This window comes from Pinus tabuliformis, chromosome J, assembly GCF_031772625.1.
Source record: "Pinus tabuliformis cultivar Carrire ecotype Pingquan chromosome J, CPIR1, whole genome shotgun sequence".
NCBI lineage: Eukaryota > Viridiplantae > Streptophyta > Pinopsida > Pinales > Pinaceae > Pinus > Pinus tabuliformis.
This window is the reverse complement of record NC_142295.1, coordinates 806,635,896-806,655,029: the sequence shown is the minus strand read 5'-3', so window position 1 is coordinate 806,655,029 and position 19,134 is coordinate 806,635,896.

Here is a 19,134-nt window from a genome sequence, read left to right as displayed (position 1 = left end):
CACAACTTCTTCATCTAGCCTTGCTTCTCCTTAATCCCCAATAGCTAGCAACCTATTTATCCTTATTAAACTTTTATTGAGGAGTAATTCTACTTATATTAAGCAATAGATATGGAGATGTCTCTCTCCATATTTTCTTGAATCTTAAAGGCACTATTGACAGTAATGGATTTGTATGTTAATTCTTATTCACTAATTATGGGGACCCTTTGTGGGTCCTAGTAGTATTCCTTATGCTATCATCTAATTTATTTATTGCACCCTAAGGTAGAGTACTTCTTGCCTTAGCTAGCTCCCATAGCGGAAATATCTTGGTGGAAATTTTTTGAAGTTATTGGAGGTATGGGAACACTTTTTTAACCATAGTTTCATAGGAATCATGCAATTTATAATTGCATGCCCGATAATATTCCAATTTTGTGCCCTCCCACTCTAAAGTTCCTTTTTAGCTTTCAACAAATTGACATGTTGTTCGAATTTTGTTATGCAGACATCCTTTAGCTTTAATTGCTCTACAATATATTTCAGATTTATATAAATGGTTGAGAGAAGATTGTTCCTACTAAGACCATGGGCAATGGGCCTTTCTAAGTGTCTGGTATGATGGTACTTTCCATGGTGACTAACATTGGAAGCAAATGAGGAGTTGATAATGTCTTCTCATAATGTTCCACTGTCATATTTTGAGCAGGATCATACTAGAATTTGCCCAAGTTAAAAGCTTTTCTTATTTTAGTTGGAGTGATGCCCGTGTTTGTAAATGTTAAGTGGCCTAGACCTATGACAATGGGAGTTGCAAGATAAACAAGATCAATTCACATTGCACTTGTTCCATGGTGGGTATAGTGTTCCCCACTTTCATATTGAGTTTTGATGGCTTCTTCTTTAGCTTTATCTTTAGCTTATTGTCGTTGTTTCTTCTCTTCTTCTTCTTGTTTTTTCTTTTGTTCCTATTTTCTTCTTTATTCTTCTTCCATTCATGTATTGTCCTCTTCTTTCCTCAAGAGTTCAAGCTCATGTGAAAATTTCATCTTTTCCTCCTTAGCCCAAGTTTTGGATTGGTACTTCTACATGTACTTGCATGCTTTGCAATTATCTCTCACTACGGAATTAGGATCATATCTATGGAATGTCAGATCCCTAAAATGGAAAATATTTAGAGCATCATATCCATATTTGGCTTATTTGATATCTTTTAGTTGATATGATCTCATGTAGAATGGTGTGTGTGGCCATGGAGATTTCTTGTAACATGAGAGTTCTCCACCTACTCCTGTGTACACTTGATATGTTATTTTATGCAGTATTACCCTATCAATTATAAACTTGGGAAAAAGGTGAGGAAGCTTGGTTTCTCCAAATATTCTCATATATATTTCATCTCTATCCACGAACTAGTCTCCAGTATGGGAAATACTTGCTTGGCCTTTTCTAGCATGCATGGGGTAGATACTTTAAATAGGATCTCATAAAGGGGCATCAGGAAGGTTTATCATATCTTGGTGTAAGACTAGATATAATGGGACTCCCATAAAAAAATTGCAATATATATGAATTGTCTCCTCATAGACTATCCATTTCCATTCCATTTTCAAGAACATATGCTTTACACAAATGAAATATAAGAGATAGGATTCCATGAAAAACTAAGGGTTATTGATCCGTCCCTATATATTGGGTCTACCTGATGTTTTCCTTTAATTAAAGTGAAATGACATCCAACTAATTGAAAATATGTCATTTGATTTTCGTGGAGTACATCAAGGGAACCCACCCTCCATAGAATGTTTCTACATTTGTCTGGACATATATTATGCATAACATGGAAGCCACCAATTGAAAGGGAGTTGTTAATAGATTTGGAGGGTAATCTTTGTTCAGCTGGGACCTAAAGCTTCTCTTATGGATCCACCATGTCTTTAGAAATTCTTTGGGAAGAATCTTGAAATGTTTTAGCTAGTCCTCATCCAGGGTTATTTCTTCATAGGGGAGCTTATAGTACATATCAATATCAAAATAACTGAAAGAAATGAAGGGTTTTCCATGATTTTCCCTGATCATGGCTTCTTTAGAGTCAACATGTTTTATATCCATTTGATTTCCTCTGCATATAAGAGGATAGGGGGATAGACAACCTCCTTATGCAGCCAAGATCTTCTAACAACAATGTATACCTCTGAATCCATATTGTCCTCTAGGAGGTTATATTTCTAGAATAACTGATATACTTCTAACCATGAATATGTTGTGTATTGGTCAATAAAACATGGATTGTCAATGAACACAGGACCAAGTGAGCTATCGGGTGACTCATCATCTAGGATCTCAATCATGGGGTCTTTGCAAGCCATATTTTGTGAAATGTACATGGTTTCCCTAGATGAACTATTAAAACAACAACACTCATTATAAATATTAGCTTACAACCAATAAATAAAAAGAGATTTAAGATCTTGGATTGAGGCCATCAATTTTTCTCTTGTCTTATAATACTTCTTTTAAACCAAGTCAGAGGCCCTAGGTTTTTGTGGAGAGTGGAAAGAAAGGCTAATAAAGAGTGATCAGGGAAAGATTGAATGACACTGTAACCTTAGAATAATATTACATGAAATCACAATCTTGACAAGGATGGTTTCATGTCGCACAACAAAAGTTCTTTTCTACAATACATAATGGTAAGGATTTGGTTTCTGTGAATTGGACTCATGCTCATGTGCCCTGGAGAGAATCAACAAGTGTGTGGGTGATTGAGGCTATGGTTAGCCTTGAATGGTGAATGTTGGCTAGAGGGTGCAGTGATGTGGTACATGGGAAAGAAACCCTTGGTAATTGGATGAGTTAAAGTCCAAATAAAAATAGAGGTGGGATGAAAAGGTAGTGATGTATGAAGAAAACATGAATCTAAGGTTTTTATGGCAATGAGAAATTGACCAGGGACTATAAACAAACTTGTGGATGCTAAGAGTCAAAATTTGAGGCCCAAATATGAAATATCATGTTGTGATTAATGAGCTGGGGGTGTGATATTTTTTTACATGTTGAGGGAATTTGTTGGGGTAAATTGTGGGTCATGTCGGGCTCTTCAAGTGCATGGTATGAGGAGAAGCTAGGGCTCAATGGGTGAGAGTACTTAGTAGCACAACAATGGGGTTGAAGAGAGCACCTATATTTTCCTACTAAGGAGACAGAAGGGAGAAAGAGAGTTGGTAAAGTGAGAGGAAAATCAAAATCTTGGGCCATCAACCTAGCTTTGTCTTATACGGGGGGAGTTAATGAAAAAGAAATTCCATTCATGAAATAAATAAAATACTCAAACTAAAAATAAAAAAATTGAGAGGGAATAAATCAACCCATACATGAGTTTGTGATGTAACTGATGAGTTGTTTTACACCTAGTGTTGATGAGAAGTGATGAAGATTTTTCTCCAATAGAGGTTTTAACCTCACAAGAAAGAGGAAGAGCTAAGCGATGTGAGGAATGGTAGCAATATGTTCTCTTTATAATAAAAAAATCTCGAGCCTAGGCACTAAACAGGAGGTAATAAATGCCTCTTAACATTTTAATTTCACTAGAACTCAAGCCAACAATAATATTATAAAGAGGATGAAGGAGACAAGAGAGAGAGAGAGTGTGTGCATCGTTGAGATGAAAAACATAAAGGTCATTGGAATCGTGAACATCATGGCCCTATATCACTAGAGAGGAGTTTGTAAAGTAAGTGTTGAGTTAAGTCACTTTTTGGAGTGTCACGTCGCTAAGATGACCAAGTTCGGGGTGTTATATCGCTGAGATGACCAATTTCAAGGTGTCATATGTTAGAGAAAGCAATTTTTATGGTCCTATATTGCTAGAGAAATCAAGTTTGAAAGGTCTAAAGCTAGGTTAAGTCATTTACTTTATTGTTATGTTGCTAGAGAAACCACCTTCTAGAGCATTGTATCGTTGGAATCAACAACATTAAAAAAAAAAAAAAAAAAAAAACTTACTTGAAATTTATCTTGGATGATGAAAATGATAAAGGAAGTGTGAATTAAACTAAGGAAATAGTCAATCAACCTTGATAGGGGTGATGAGACTCTAGATTATGTGGGACCCTTATTCTCCACTAACTTTCAGTGACACTTGAGAAAAATAGGGGGTTGTTGTAGCTACTACAACAATATCCTAAGGATAAAATGCATTTCTAGGGATGTTTCCCCTAGCCCCTTGGATATTCCAAGGAAATTGTGTATTCCCTTAAAATGGTGACCCCCTAAAGGTTAACTTCCTTGTGGATTTGTGAAACCACCAAAAAAGTTTGTGCCCCTGGTTGTGTTAGGAAAACATGGATCTACTAATAGAATTCCAAACAAAAGGGAACCTAGCATTGGGAATGAATGAACTACCTATAGAGATACCAAGGCTAAGGGATGGGCATGAAGACCTAGATGTAGACACAAGGTTCAAACATCTAACAATGGACGTGAGTATACTACTCATAGTGGGACTAGATCCTCTGTTAAATGTGAGTGAAGGGAGCACGATTAATGATATCAATGCACCTTTTTTATATGCATTAAAGGGTGGAAAGAGTGATTTTGGATTAATTTTTCAATAGGAGAAGATAATTTGATTAGGTATGGTGAAAACAAAACATGTGGTAGAAGAATGTGTGAAAGTTTTCTTAGGGGAAGCTCCAATGACACTAGGTGTGGAAACATTATGTTTTTCTATCTAGTGTACACCTACCATAATATATTATTGGTACATGCCATTTTACTAAAATTATCAGGTCAATTCTACACCCCCGCCTAGGAAGATGGGTGAAGGGATATGGATCACTGGAGGATGAGAACAAGGTGGTCGACTTTTATCAACCGCTTCTTGAACTATGAGTTTGACCCCATGAGAACCAATTATAGTGGTCCCTGAGGTAGTCAATTCTATGTCAATAGTGGGTTTAATCCTACATCTACGAATAGGTTTAACCTCCTCCCTGAGTGGGAGATAATGAGATCGTCATGGAAAAAACTCAGCGACATTGATAATAAAAGATGTGCACATTAAAATAAAGAAATACCTAAGGCCAAACAGATTTAAACAAACAACACACATCTAACAAATCTAAGAGACAAGCAAGCAAACCAGGTGGAGCAAAGGAGTTTTCCCTCAATTGGAGCTTGGTTGATGATGACCCAAGTCAATTATGAAAAATATGGATGTGACAATTACCCTAGCCTCCTACTTAATGACTCACCACTCAGTGCAAGTACCCTTAATTATGTGCAAGCACCCTCTGAAGGATCCGAGTGAGTGATGACCAACGTATGTCCCAAGTACAACAAGCATGCCCCACTTGTTGTCACATGTGTAAGGTCCCTAATATTATGGCTATTATGGTTACTAGCTACAACCATCTAACTTGGGGGAGGAGTCGTGGGTCAAGTCCACACACAAAAGCAAGGTATTGAGCCCACAACCTCTTGAAAGAGACCCCATATATGCATAGACCACACCATTGAGACCCAGAAAATGTCTATATGGCACAATAAGTTCATAACTATTAATTAATTAATTAATTAATTTAAAAAAATCAAGTGATTAGGCTCTTCTCTTTGATTCAAATTTAAAATATTTCCAAGAAAAAAATTATATTCAATGGTTGGGTCCATATAAAATAGAATTTGTCTTTGATAATGGTTTTTTGAAATTGAAGACATTTAATAATGAAAGAATCTCACTAGTGGTGATGGCCATAGGTCAAGATTATAGCACAAGTCTATATCAAAAGAGAGATTTGTTAAAGTCTTAAATAAACAATCAGAACTTCATATTGTGATTAAGGAGACTATGACACCTATTACCATTTCTTGATTTTTCATGTTGTGATAAAAGGAGAGAAAAAAAAATATTAATATTAATAATAATAATAGTCTATTTGTGAAAACCTTTTTAAGACACAATTTGATGGAACATTGATTGAAAATCACTTTAGACAATATTTTATTAAATTAAGGGATTTCAAAAAAATTCTCCACAATAAACATTTCAAATCCTTATCAAGATTCATCTTTTGTCTTAAAAATGAATAAAAATAAGGATTTGACACATCAACCATCAAATATGCCTACTAAGGAGAATTCTCTGAAAAAACATACAATCTAATGATACATCTCACATGAAATTAAATCAGACAATATTTTCTTAAAAAATATATTAAAATTCAATAGTGAAAAAAAATTAAAGCTACAATTAAATTATTTTTTTATCCAAAACCTACCTTTTAGTCCATTGTTTTATTCTTTTTGTGCAAAAATGCTACAAGTTTTGGGTATTCATAAGTTGCAAACTACTACAGTTTTTCATAAATTATTACAAAGTTAAAAAAAATGGTCTATTGTTTTATTCTTTTTATGCAAAAATGTTACAAGTTTTGCGTATTCCATAAGTTGCAAACTACTATAGTTTTTCATAAATTATTACAAAGTTTTAAAAAATTAGTCTATTGTTTTATTCTTTTTATGCAAAAATGCTACAAGTTTTGGGTATTCCATAAGTTGCAAACTACTACAGTTTTTCATAAATTATTACAAAGTTAAAAAACTTGTATTCCATAAGTCGCAAACTACTACAGTTTTCATAAATTAAAAAAATAATAATAATAATAATAATAAATAATAAATAAATAAAATTAGTCTATTGTTTTATTCTTTTTATGCAAAAATGCTACAAGTTTTGGGTATTCCATAAGTTGCAAACTAATACAGTTTTTCATAAATTATTACAAAGTTAAAAAACTTGTATTCCATAAGTCACAAACTACTACAATTTTTCATAAATTATTACGAAGTTTAAAAAATTCCATTGTTAAAAAAATAATATGTTCTACAAAACAGTCAATTGGATGTAGCTCCGGTGATTAGGAAAATTATCACCCCACTTACTTTTAATCCCCATGTGACATGTTGAGCTCATAATGAGAATATTTTCATAATAACTTAGAGCATTATTATTTTGAGAATCCAACAACTGAAACATGTGAATTCCTCACATGAAATGGAAAAACACTTTTTTCACGAAAAAATAAATAAAAAAGAGCTATAAAATAAGAAATACACAAGACATTTAGATGTTCACAAACTTGTATGAAGATATAAGAATTTCCTGTAGAAGAAGCAAAAAGGAAAAATCTACAGACTTTTTGGGAGGTTGGGCTGAGAGATCAGAGATTTAAAAGGTAATATTTTCGTTTTCTGTTTATTTTTTTTAAATTGAAAATATTTGTAGTCATAGTGTTATATTTTTACAATGAAGGCGTTTCTTTTTGAAATTGGTCAAGCTAGGCATTGTCTACCTTTTACATCTCCATTTGACATTTGTTCGTCTATTGTTTTTACATGGGTCGACTTTAACTTAAGAAAAAAAAAAAGAAATTACACAGCTTGTTGTAAAATGGTCCATTTTGCTAAATAAAAATTTTTCTTATATATAAATGAATGTTATAAATAATAACGAGGAACTTATCATGGAGGAACTTATTAAAATTGAAATAATCTCAAATTCCTAGGAAATTGGTGGGTGGGGAGCCACATGGCACAAATCTAATTTTTTAAATTTATTAAAAGTAATGGACCATTTTGCTAAATAAAATTTTCTTATATATTTACACTGAAAGTGTCCCTTTTTTAAATTGGTTAGGCTAGGCATTGTCTACCTTTTTCATCTCCATTTGAGATCTTGTCTATTGTTTTGACATAGGTCAACTTTAACTTAAGAAAATAAAAGAAATTACACAGCTTATTGTAAAATGGACCATTTTGTTAAATAAAATTTGTTTATATAATTGAATGTTATAAATAACAATGAGGAACTTATTAAAATTGGAATAATCTCAAATTCCTATGAAATTGGTGGGTGGGGAGCCACATGGCGCGAATCTAATTTTTTTTAATCTAATTTTTATTAAACTCAATGTAACCTAACAAACTTAAACTAAATAACTCACTTTCATTTAAACTAAATATTTCTATTTAAAAAATATATTATAATTATTTTTTTTTTAAATATATTTACTTTTTAAGTTATTTATTAAAAAAAAATTATAGTTAATCAAATTCACTTTTAATTAGCATTATTAAAAAAAAAATCACATTTAAATCTTTATATTAATAAAAACTTGATAACCTTACTTTTTACAATTATATTACATATTTAAATTACTAAGAAATAAATATGCATCACTATAATATGACATTGAAAATAAAATAAATACAAAAGAGTTCTTATTTTATTAAAATATAATGAATTATCTTCATCTTAGAACTAGGAAAGGTACAAGGGTTTTACATAGGTTGATTATGATAGGTGTAATGTGCAGTCAAATAGTTATTTATATATCATAAATAAAAACTAAATATATTCATTTTTAGGATGTGGTTATGGAACTTTATGTTTAAAATCCATGATACCTATGATGTAGTGGGGAACGAACATCTTAAATTTAATTTGATTTAAACTAGTCAAATATTTATTTATATATCATAAATAAAAACTAAATATATTCATTTTTAGGATGTGGTTATGGAGCTTTATGTTCAAAATCCATGATACCTATGATGTAGCGGGGAACGAACACCTTAAATTAAATTTGATTTAAACTAGTCATCATGTGCATTTTACACTATTCTCATGCCAGCATATTAATAAATATGATAAGATTTACATTAAATTGTGTCTTTTTTAAATTTTCCTTTAAGTGTTTTAAGGGATTTTTTTAGTTAGAACGATATAAAATGTTTAATTGAAAAATTAAATGGGCTTAATTTTGATTTTTTTCAACCAATTTATAACTAGATCATAACTTAACCAAATTTTTTATATAATAGGAAATGTCTAATTTTTTGGTCAAGTTCATGTAAAAAATTTGGCTCTAGGGATCCATAACTCCCACACAAAATTGCTTTAACTAATTATGATAAAGTCCCACCTTAAATTGTGTTCTTGGGTATTTTTGTGTTTACTAATGACCATCCTTGACATAAAGACTTCTTCACTAGCGTTAACTTACATGGTCACCAGTTACTGTGGGACTCCACCAGTTGTGCAAAGGCAACCTTAATTACTTATGGAAAGATGAGAAAGAAAGAAAATTTTAACATCCACAAAGCTAAAGATAGCCTATGGGACCTCTTTTAGAGTGCAAAACTTGAAAAAAAATGTGCACCTCAAGAGATTTAATCCTCTTCAAAATGGATCTATTGGTACTATATATGCATATAACATGTGTAACTTTTCATTTTTAAATTGTATGTTGAATACATAAATGGATATGATGCTTTGAAAGTTTACTTGGACACTTGGATTGTGTAAACTACACCACAAAAATTTGCAAATACAACAAATATTTGTTAGAGAAAATTTAAATTTAAACTTAAAACTAGAATTAATGGCTCCAAGAAAATGGCTTCAAATTAATTTAAATTTTTTAAAAGGAAATAGCTAAAATTCTAAAACAAACCTCCTTCTTTAAGTTGATTGCAGAATATCCTCAAATCTGAAGATCACTCCAATGAAAGATGCTATTTATTTAATCTCATTATCAACACACTCTGACTTTAGTCATTTCCTTTGTGCAACTACATTTTTTGTGCGTCAATGCCCAAAAAACCTATTGTAATGTTTCTCCTCATTACCTTGCATATGAGGACCTATGGTAATTTTTCTCCTCATTACTTTGCATATTATAGTTGTATATAATATTTTGACATAGTGGTATGATTGGAAAAAAATTATTTAAGAAGTGGTTCAAGCAATATCTATCAACAGAGATCCGCACAAGTGTGATACTATTGCAAGCTTGAACGCATTTCTTCACCTCCATCCTCCACTCTTTAAATTGTTATCTTTTCTTCGTTACAACATTTTTACAATAACATCATAAACATCTTTAGTTTTTTTATATATCTTTACACCTTTAAAAGCAATAACTAATCCTATAATTCCTCAATATGATAATCATACTACAATTATCCAACTCTGTTTCAATCAATTATCATGATGACATAGTCATATCATTACCACGATATACTGCAATTTCATAAGTTTGAATCATTTTCTGTGAAAACCAATTTGTGATATGTATATGCATGAATTGGTTATAAAAAACCGTGGCGGAATAATCTAAGATCTCATAACCACTTGTTGATTAACCCTTGGTCCATTTAAATTTTGTTTTCTAATTTCCATTCTCCACTCTATATATCACTGACCATAATCTATTTTCGCTACTCTCTATTCCGAAACCCTAGTTAGACAATCGAATTGAGCCAAATTCACATCATCTATTCATCTTCCGCTGTACTATTTGAAGAGGCATAGAGGAAAAACTATCCGCCAAGAGCCGAAAGGAAGTAAATTTCTAGAAGCATATCTAGAATGCAGTGAAATTTTCAAATGAGGAGGTTAAATAAACTTCTTTGAGAAGCTTGAGGGATATAATGAGATGAAGGTAGTTTTGGAATTCGCAGAAACTTCTGATGAGCAAGTGCATGGGTTGTAAGATTATCAATACCAATTTCAGAGGAATTTATTGTTGTTGCTATAGGTTTGCCCCAAATTGGGGAATGATGGTTTAAAAACAGGGTTGTGGAATCTGCATGGAAGCAGTTTATATGCCATAATCAACCAAGTCCAAACTACAGCAAGGGAGCAACACGGAAATCAGTCATTGATCCATGGAAATATGTATTATATGCCATAATCAACCAAGTCCAAACTACAGCAAGGGAGGTACGTAACATGTGAACGAAGGTACAATTTATTCTTCTTATACCACATTAGGATTTTTCTACATTTAAAGGATGGTTAGTTGGTAAATTTTACCATACTTCTTTTGGAAAAGCATGACACAAATGGCTACTTACGTTCAAAAACAACTTGAAAATAAAGAAAGAAGCATATACCATCATGGTTTATCGTGGTTTAATTAGGTTGATTACAATAGAGAAGTTACAGAGATATAATCTAACATGGGATAGATTTATTGAAGAAAAAAGGGTTTTGGACTGATTCTGCTTCAAGAAGCAAAAGGGTCATATCCTAATACAAGAAGAAAAGGCAGAACGAGTTTATTTTTTAAAGAGGATGTGTCATCATTAAGCAAGAAGAGGTTTTCTCTTTCAAAGGTGGAAGTGCCATCATCAACTAAGAAAAGGGTTTCTAGTGAAACCCCAAGTACAAGATGATTCACAAGAAGAATGATAAGGGCTCGAAAAGTGAATAAGCATGTAGCAGTAGAGGTGTAATCCTTTGATCCAAAGGCTACACAAATTTCGTATACTCCTGAAATAAGTTTTGTCAACTCTCCAAAAAGACCATCAAAATTTTCAAAAGTAAACTCACGAAGTGAAGAAAAACCTCTAATTGAAGAAAAAGATGCAAAAATATTCCATACAAAGATACAGATGGCAGAGATTCTATACGAGACACAGACATAGAATTTAGGAAATTGAAGGAATAGAAAAGCAGAATTTATAGTTAAAAGTCCTTAATGAGCAACTCCGTATTGCAAACAGTAGACTGATAAGACCGTAGAAAATGGAAAACACAAAGTAGAAGATCAAAGAAAAAATGTAGAATTTTGACAGTTGAAAATAGAAAACACAGAAATAAGTTGAATAAAGTCAAGAGAAGGAAAAGAAATACTGTTGCACAATCAAACATGGATATGTTATTAACTGCTATAGAACAAAAGAATTCATTTCCTAACACAAAGACTGAAAATCTGAAGTCACCAGATCCAGATAGGATGAAATCAGCCCCGGACATGACTAATTAGATCTTAGATGATATTATTACAAATACGCTTGCAATTGCATCAGGTAAAATCAGTTTACAACAATGGGAAGGAAAGGATGAAATGTATAAACTAAGAGAGATAGCTAAATCAACATTTCATTAAGAAAAAGAAGTGGAAAGGAAAATAGAAGATCAAAAAGCATGAGGTACGCTGTACAGAGAGCCAGCAGACTTAAGAGAAAGAAGTGGAAAGAAAATTGCAAGATGTCCAAGACAAATTGAAAATCAAGGAGCGTGAGGTACAAAGAGCATGTAGACTTGCTCTACAAGCTCTACTATTTTGCAGGAACGAAACCCTACAGGGTATCAAATGTTCAATATAGCATTAACAAGGGTTCAATTGTACCTAGACTCCTTGAGAAGAAATGGAACCAAATGGATGGGTTACAATTCACTATTCTTTACTATGGTGTCCTGCAAAAGTTTTAGGCCCATTCAAACATGGAACGAGTTCAGAGAAATAGCTACTCGAGTAGAAGTTGAGAAATGTATGTGATATTATGAAAGTATAAAATTTGGTGTTGGATACCTAAGTTGTTAGGGTTGGTGTGAAGAAATATGAATTGTCACAAGGAGTCCAAGGGAACCTGGAATATGAACAGTCACCTGAAATTATATTTATCTGTACAATTTGTTTAATGAAATACAACACGTGCCTTATCTATCTTTGTCTTTCAGTTTTGTGTGTGCTAACAGTGGTATCAAATCGTATTAGCTCTACACTTGGGCATTCTGCCATCTCTTTTTGTCAGGTTGCAAACAGGTTGTTTCCCTAACACTGCCTACGAACCTAATGTGCGTGTTTGTTTCCTTGCTCTACCACTCCCCTTCCCCAGTCTCATTTGTGCCCGTTTATTTTCTCCGCATTCTCTTTCTTGGATGCTCATTCTCCTGTCTCTTCCGCTCATCCACCACGCCATCTCTCATATCTGTCGACTGGACACGGGAAGTGTTTCACTCTTCGGAGTCAAGTTTTGCTGGGACCATGTCTTTCCTTCCATATGACGGTATAGGAACATCTATTCAATTTAATGAAATGGGTCCAGGGCCCAGATTGAGTTGTGGAAACCCTCTATCTACAATGAATGATTTCGACCGCAACTCATAGTCCAAAGTAATGCAGTCGTTATCTAATGCATTGACACAACAAAGGTAAACGAAGAAGCGTTGGGCACAGGGGATTTTGCCGATATGTGTAGAAGCGTTGGGCACCTAGACACATTAGTGGCCAATTTACAGTCATCCCGCAGCTGCAAAGCTAAAGTCTAGTTTATAGTTGCCCACAGATGAGGATCTAAGTTGTCCTTTATTAGAACGCAAAGGATCTGCCTTTTGTTCCAAAAATGTGTATTTCATATGCAGTCTGAGCAATTCATATTTGTTGTAGAATCTTTATGACATTTTTTTGTTGCATGTCTTTGGAGTCTCATCTCCTCCACTCTTTCCAATTATTCACTGAGATATTTCGCTTGGATTTGACTATACTAGCTTGCATATCTGTGTTAGGCCTCAAATTTCTCGTTGGTTCCTCAACAAGGGAACTATCTACCCTTTGTGTGCTCCTTACTCATCGGCTCCTCAAGTATGGCACAAATCTAAATCTTAGTCTTTGATAATCCACAGAGCTTCAACTAATTGTTCTTCCTCCTTGATTTAACCAATGGTTAATCGATCTTTTGACAAATGAAGTGGCATTTATCTAAACAACAACTTGAGTCCAAGCTCTCTCACGCAAGCACAAGCGTTGTTAATAGTGCAATTATGTCTGTTGCCACAGATTCCACCCTTGGCTCTCTAAAAGATGAGAATTCATTCTTCTCTCTATTGTGAATCCCGAGGCATTTCCTAAAAGCCCCAGATGCCACTTGGTTGGAGATCATGTCCAAAATGCCTTCACTAGCCAGAATCCGACATTTGTCTAGTTCTATCCTCACGGTGAAGCTCACTTTTTACTCTACAATTACGTATGGCCTCATATAATCATCTCCTGCACCATGGCGTAGGACATGGCAAGAATCAGACTTAAATAATGTTGTTTTTGCAAGCTAACTTTTGTGACATCTATTCTATTTAGAAAACATGGAGATGATAGAAGAGGAATCAAAGCATCGAATTCACATTCAATTGTGAAGAAAAGTTCAACTCCAGCAGCAATTGTAACTTGTAAATAGTTTCTTTTCGTAAGTTTATTTATACATTCTTGAAAATTAATGAATTGCATTGTAAATAGGTGTATTTTCGGTTAAATCCAACACCTTTTATTTCCAAAGCTTGAACTGTTTGGAAATTGGCTCAAATTGTTGAGTTATTAGAGTTACTCAATACTCTAATACACTTTACTATTGATAACGCAGGCAAAGAAACTCTCATCAATGCTCGAATATGTTTACAAAATGCACAGGAAAAAATCATGTTTTTTCAGCTTGACTCATAGCGTCAACGAGATGAGCTATAGCAAAGGAATCAACATTCTATGGTTTTTGTTCAAAACAATTATGTATTTGATATTGATTCCCATTAGCAGCCAACACTTGATCATATCAATGAAACACAAATTCAAATGAAGATGAAAAAGTTCCACTTACACTTCCCAAGCCCATTATCATTGTTTGGGTAGAAGTCATCAACAAGCACAGAGGATGTCTCATATATGAAAATGAAGTGACCTTTCACATTCTAGACTCTACAAACAAATCTAGTTTCAGAGTGTTGGGTTTCTTCAAGAAATATCATCTTCACCTGCTCCACACCCACTTCAAACTCTCAAACACCAATATTGTAATTAAGTTGGCCACTTGAAAGATCAATGTTTTGATCTTCACCCTTGTGAGGATTGTGGAGAACATATTCATCGTTCAGACAGATATTTCAGACACAAGACCTGTGCAAAAGAAAAAATTCATCTTGGATGGATTGCTTCTTGGCAATGATCTTCAGCAGCCAAGAAGATATATCGGTCATAACATAGAATTCATTCTTCAGTACTAACACATCTTGTAGTGGAGAGATTTTCATCTTCTCACCTTGTATCTAACAGGGAAGGAATTGATAGTTAGCTACTAGTTTCAAAGTCATATCAAGCAAGCTTGAGCCACAGCTTAAACCATAGCTTGCACATAGAGCCTAGAGCCAAAGTCAAGCAAAGTCAGAGTTAGATTTGTAGCAGAGACAAACTTGTGTTCCATGAGCGTGATTTGGTTTTTGATCCTCAAACCACCACTTGGTAGAAGACTTATTGCTTCTACTAAACAATCGTTCTTGGTCATCTTTAAACCATCATCAGGAAGCACTTCCATTTCACAGAAGACTTCGGCTTCTAGCCAGATTCAAAATTGTTCCCATAACTACTTCAAGCCAAGTTCCAAAGTTGGTACTTAGCCTTAAACCACCACTAGTAAGAGACTTCAACTTCTTATACCCATTTGCTTTGTGTTTTTTCTTAAACCACCATCTTCAAAGAGCACATACATCCATCAGTGGTTATCCACCTCTATATTCGAGCTCTTTTCTTGGACTCACATACACCCCTTTGAATTAAGAGGGGGAATGTTGGGACACTCAATCTGTTAGAGTTGGTGTGAAGGAATATGAACTATCACAAGGAGTCCAAGGAACCCTAGAATATGAATCCAGTGGTCACCTAAAATTGTATTTATATGTACATTTGTTTATTAAAATGCAACACATACCTTATCTATATTTGTCTTCCAGTTTCATGTGTGCTAACATTTGGGCATCTAGCCTACAATTGGAGCCATTTACATGCCAGGCTCCCCAAAGATATGGAATAATTGCACAAGGGACACACAACATCTTTAGTGTGGAGGAAATGTTTGCACTTTGAATTGTGTCATTTTTTACTGCAAACTAATACTTGTTTCCATTATTCTCCAACGTTTTGCATTTAATAAGCCATGTACCATCACTTTTCATTTCATACATTGGAAAAAAACCAAATGTGATATATTAAAGCAAAAAGAATTTATATTTATTTTTTCCTAAGTTTAAATGGTTTCAAGTTGCAAAAAAGATTTAAGTATTATTACCATATTGGCTCTGCTTCAAGATCTTTTGAAATTTGTAGCAATCGTTTGCACTGATACTAGCATAGCATCAAATAGGAAAAGGACAATATGGGCAAATTCCACATTCTAAGGAAATGGTTTCTTGTCCCTCGAGGATCAAGCCGTCATATATAATTCGATCAATTCAAGAAAGCCAATTTACAGTGAAAGCAAATCCAAATGTCAAATAACAGAGCATATGCAAAGTTGACAATGGTTTCCAAATTGCATGCAAAGTCATCAACAATCTCTAGATCATGCACAGAATCACTAGCAACATCAAATTGTATGTGGATCTATTTTCTTCTTAAAGTAACACAAGGTTTGAGAGTTGGGCACCAAGTGTTGAAAAATAAAATTACATGGCACTAGAATGTTGACCATTGGATAATCCAACGCTCCCTCTGTGTTCCGTGACATGTGCTTAACCGCCTCTCAAGGATCCATTAACTTTGGCAATGTCTCTGTTTACTAACACCTGCAGGTTTTGGGATAATGACAATCATGATTCCAACAATTGGTATTAGAGCCAAAGGTCTCGAGTTTGAAACACCCTCAGCTCGCAATGGAGGAAGATTATCGATGTTACACATTATTTTGTCGCATATATGGCAAAGGATGTTGTACCCTTGTCCTTCACTATCTGAAGTATGATTACCAACAATCCATGAAGAAGATGGAAGAAACACCTCTATAGAGAAGATAAGAATTTTATGAAAATACTTTAAAAAACCATATTTTTTAAGATCAACACAAGTTTAACCATTATAGCTGCGACGACATAGGCTGCATAGCTAACTAATTGCGTCGACAACACACTTTTTTGCCTTACAAATTATGTTGGTCTTTTAACGTGGATAAAAATTAAAAAAGAACAAGAAGCTTCTATTCTAGAAGCCTCGTAGAGGTATCTTTCCATATGGTGTGGATATGAGCTCACATCCCTAGCATAGTGGATCTTAACCTCCATCTCTTATCTCCTCTTACCCTTCTCTAGTCTATAAATTCAATGGACTCTCATGGAGAAGGGGTTGGATTTTTTACTCTTGAAAGAACTTTGGCTCTCATACTTCCATTGTATCTTGCTAAAGTATCCAACCTATGATCATACTACTTTTGAAGGCAAGGCTTGGAGTGAATACAATTAGAAGGAGCTTCACAACATCAAGGCATTGGTTGTAATCTGCTTCCATATTTCATTAATACAAATACATTTTTATTTCCCACATTTATTGTTATAATGATTGGTACAATATTCCTTGATCACTTGTATAGGTTATGTTAAATCATTTATGTATCATGTGCTTTGATTATTTAAAGGATTTAATAAACTAATAAAACATTGAAATCATGAGATACTGGAGCCAGAGACATGGCGGAAAATCCCTGAAGCCTGAATGTATTATCTCACACGCTCACTCTCTGTACAAAATAATGAGAATAATACAATATTAATACATCAAGAGTATGTCTCAAGATAGTGTGTCTCTCTTGGACAACCAATCACTTTGGTTGAGTAAATATCTCAACCATCCACTAATTTAGGAGCCTAACTAGTTGGAGAGAATCACTCAACCAACTAGATCTAAACAAACTCCGAAGTTTGAGGAACTGACTCATTCTAGAATAGACAAGTAGGAATTAATCCAAGTTTTATAATTTTAATTATTTTTAATATTTTGGACTTATTATTATTTTTATGTGAGAGTGGGGCTAACATTCCCCTCCTCAATCATAAGTCCAAAGTAAGAAACTGGTACTCTCTCCAAGTCCTCGTGTTGAAACTGTTGAGTTGATCCTCAATGAAAAAATGCGTAAAAAACCGCCAAAACAAGATGCCGAAAATTCCAATATGAAGAGAACAAACCAATAAACATGAATCAATTACAAGTCTGATACATCTCTGAAAGTTTCTTGACAACTTCATCAAATGTCAAGTTGCAATGCAAAAGGATCCATTTTTCCTTTGCTTGGTCCACTGACCATCAAAGTGAACAAAAGAATGTCCACAAATGCTCTCAATCAGCACATCCCAATCGCTTGTCCACCGACAAAATTTTGTTGACGCCCATTGGCATATTTGTTGAAGTTCAGATTCCCAGTAACTTTCCCACTGGAAAATTTGACGATGCCCACTAGTTGCTTTGATGATGTTGTTGAAACTGCTCACTGGGTGCTTTTCATGATGCCACTGGCTAATTTTGTTGATGTGGTCGAAACAACCCATTGGCTGCTTTGATGACGCTCATTGGTTGATTTTGTCGATGTTGTGAAAACGTTCAGTCTAACAACCACCTTCAGTTCCATTATCCTTTTCCCCCTTTGTCAACTGAAAGGAGAGACAATCATCTGCATTGAACTCCCCCCCTTAAGGTGTAAGAGAGTTTCTCGGGAAACTTTACCTCGATCTTAAGTAGATTATAGGACTTATCCAGTTTCTTCATTTCTAGATTCCATCTCCAAGGGTTTATCCAGCCATAATTAACTGTCACTTTAGTCTATGTTTGACATTTCTCAGATAGATGAGTTTTCTTGCCACAATGGTGACAAGGATGGAGGTCAAAACATGTACTCTTCATATGATCATTTCTCTTACAATGGTTACACTTAACAAGATTCTGGGCATTTTCGATAAAACCTACTCTTGCAAACTGAATTGGTTTTGGGAAATCTGGAACATACAAAGTGTTTTCTTCGTTGTATCCCAAGCCATGTCGATCTTTGTTGAAAGAAATTTCTTCCCAAGGTCTGATCACCTTTTTGTAAAGATCATTTTCTTGTTGTTTTTCACATCTACTGTTGTTGCTGACATTCTGTGCTAGATTCATTAAAACATATGTAACACACTGAGCATCAATCATTTCTATTAACAATTCATATGTATCACATTTTGCATCAAACTTGTCAATTAGATCTTTTGTACTACTAGTTGCATTATTTAGTAGTACAACTTGTTGGATGAGATCATTTGTGTCACAACTTTCATCAACATGGTGGATTAGATCATTTGTGTCACAACTTTTATCAACTTGTTGAATGGGGTTATATGTTTCATAACTTGCATTTGATGTTTGAATGAGGTCTTCTATGTCACACATTGCATCTATTTTCTTTGTACATCTTGCATCAAGTAGATCTTGTTTTTCACTTTTAATGAGTTGTTCTTTCATATCTAGCTCAATTTGAAAATATTTTGTTGCTTCTAATGTGTTGTTCATCTGATTAATTAAGTTT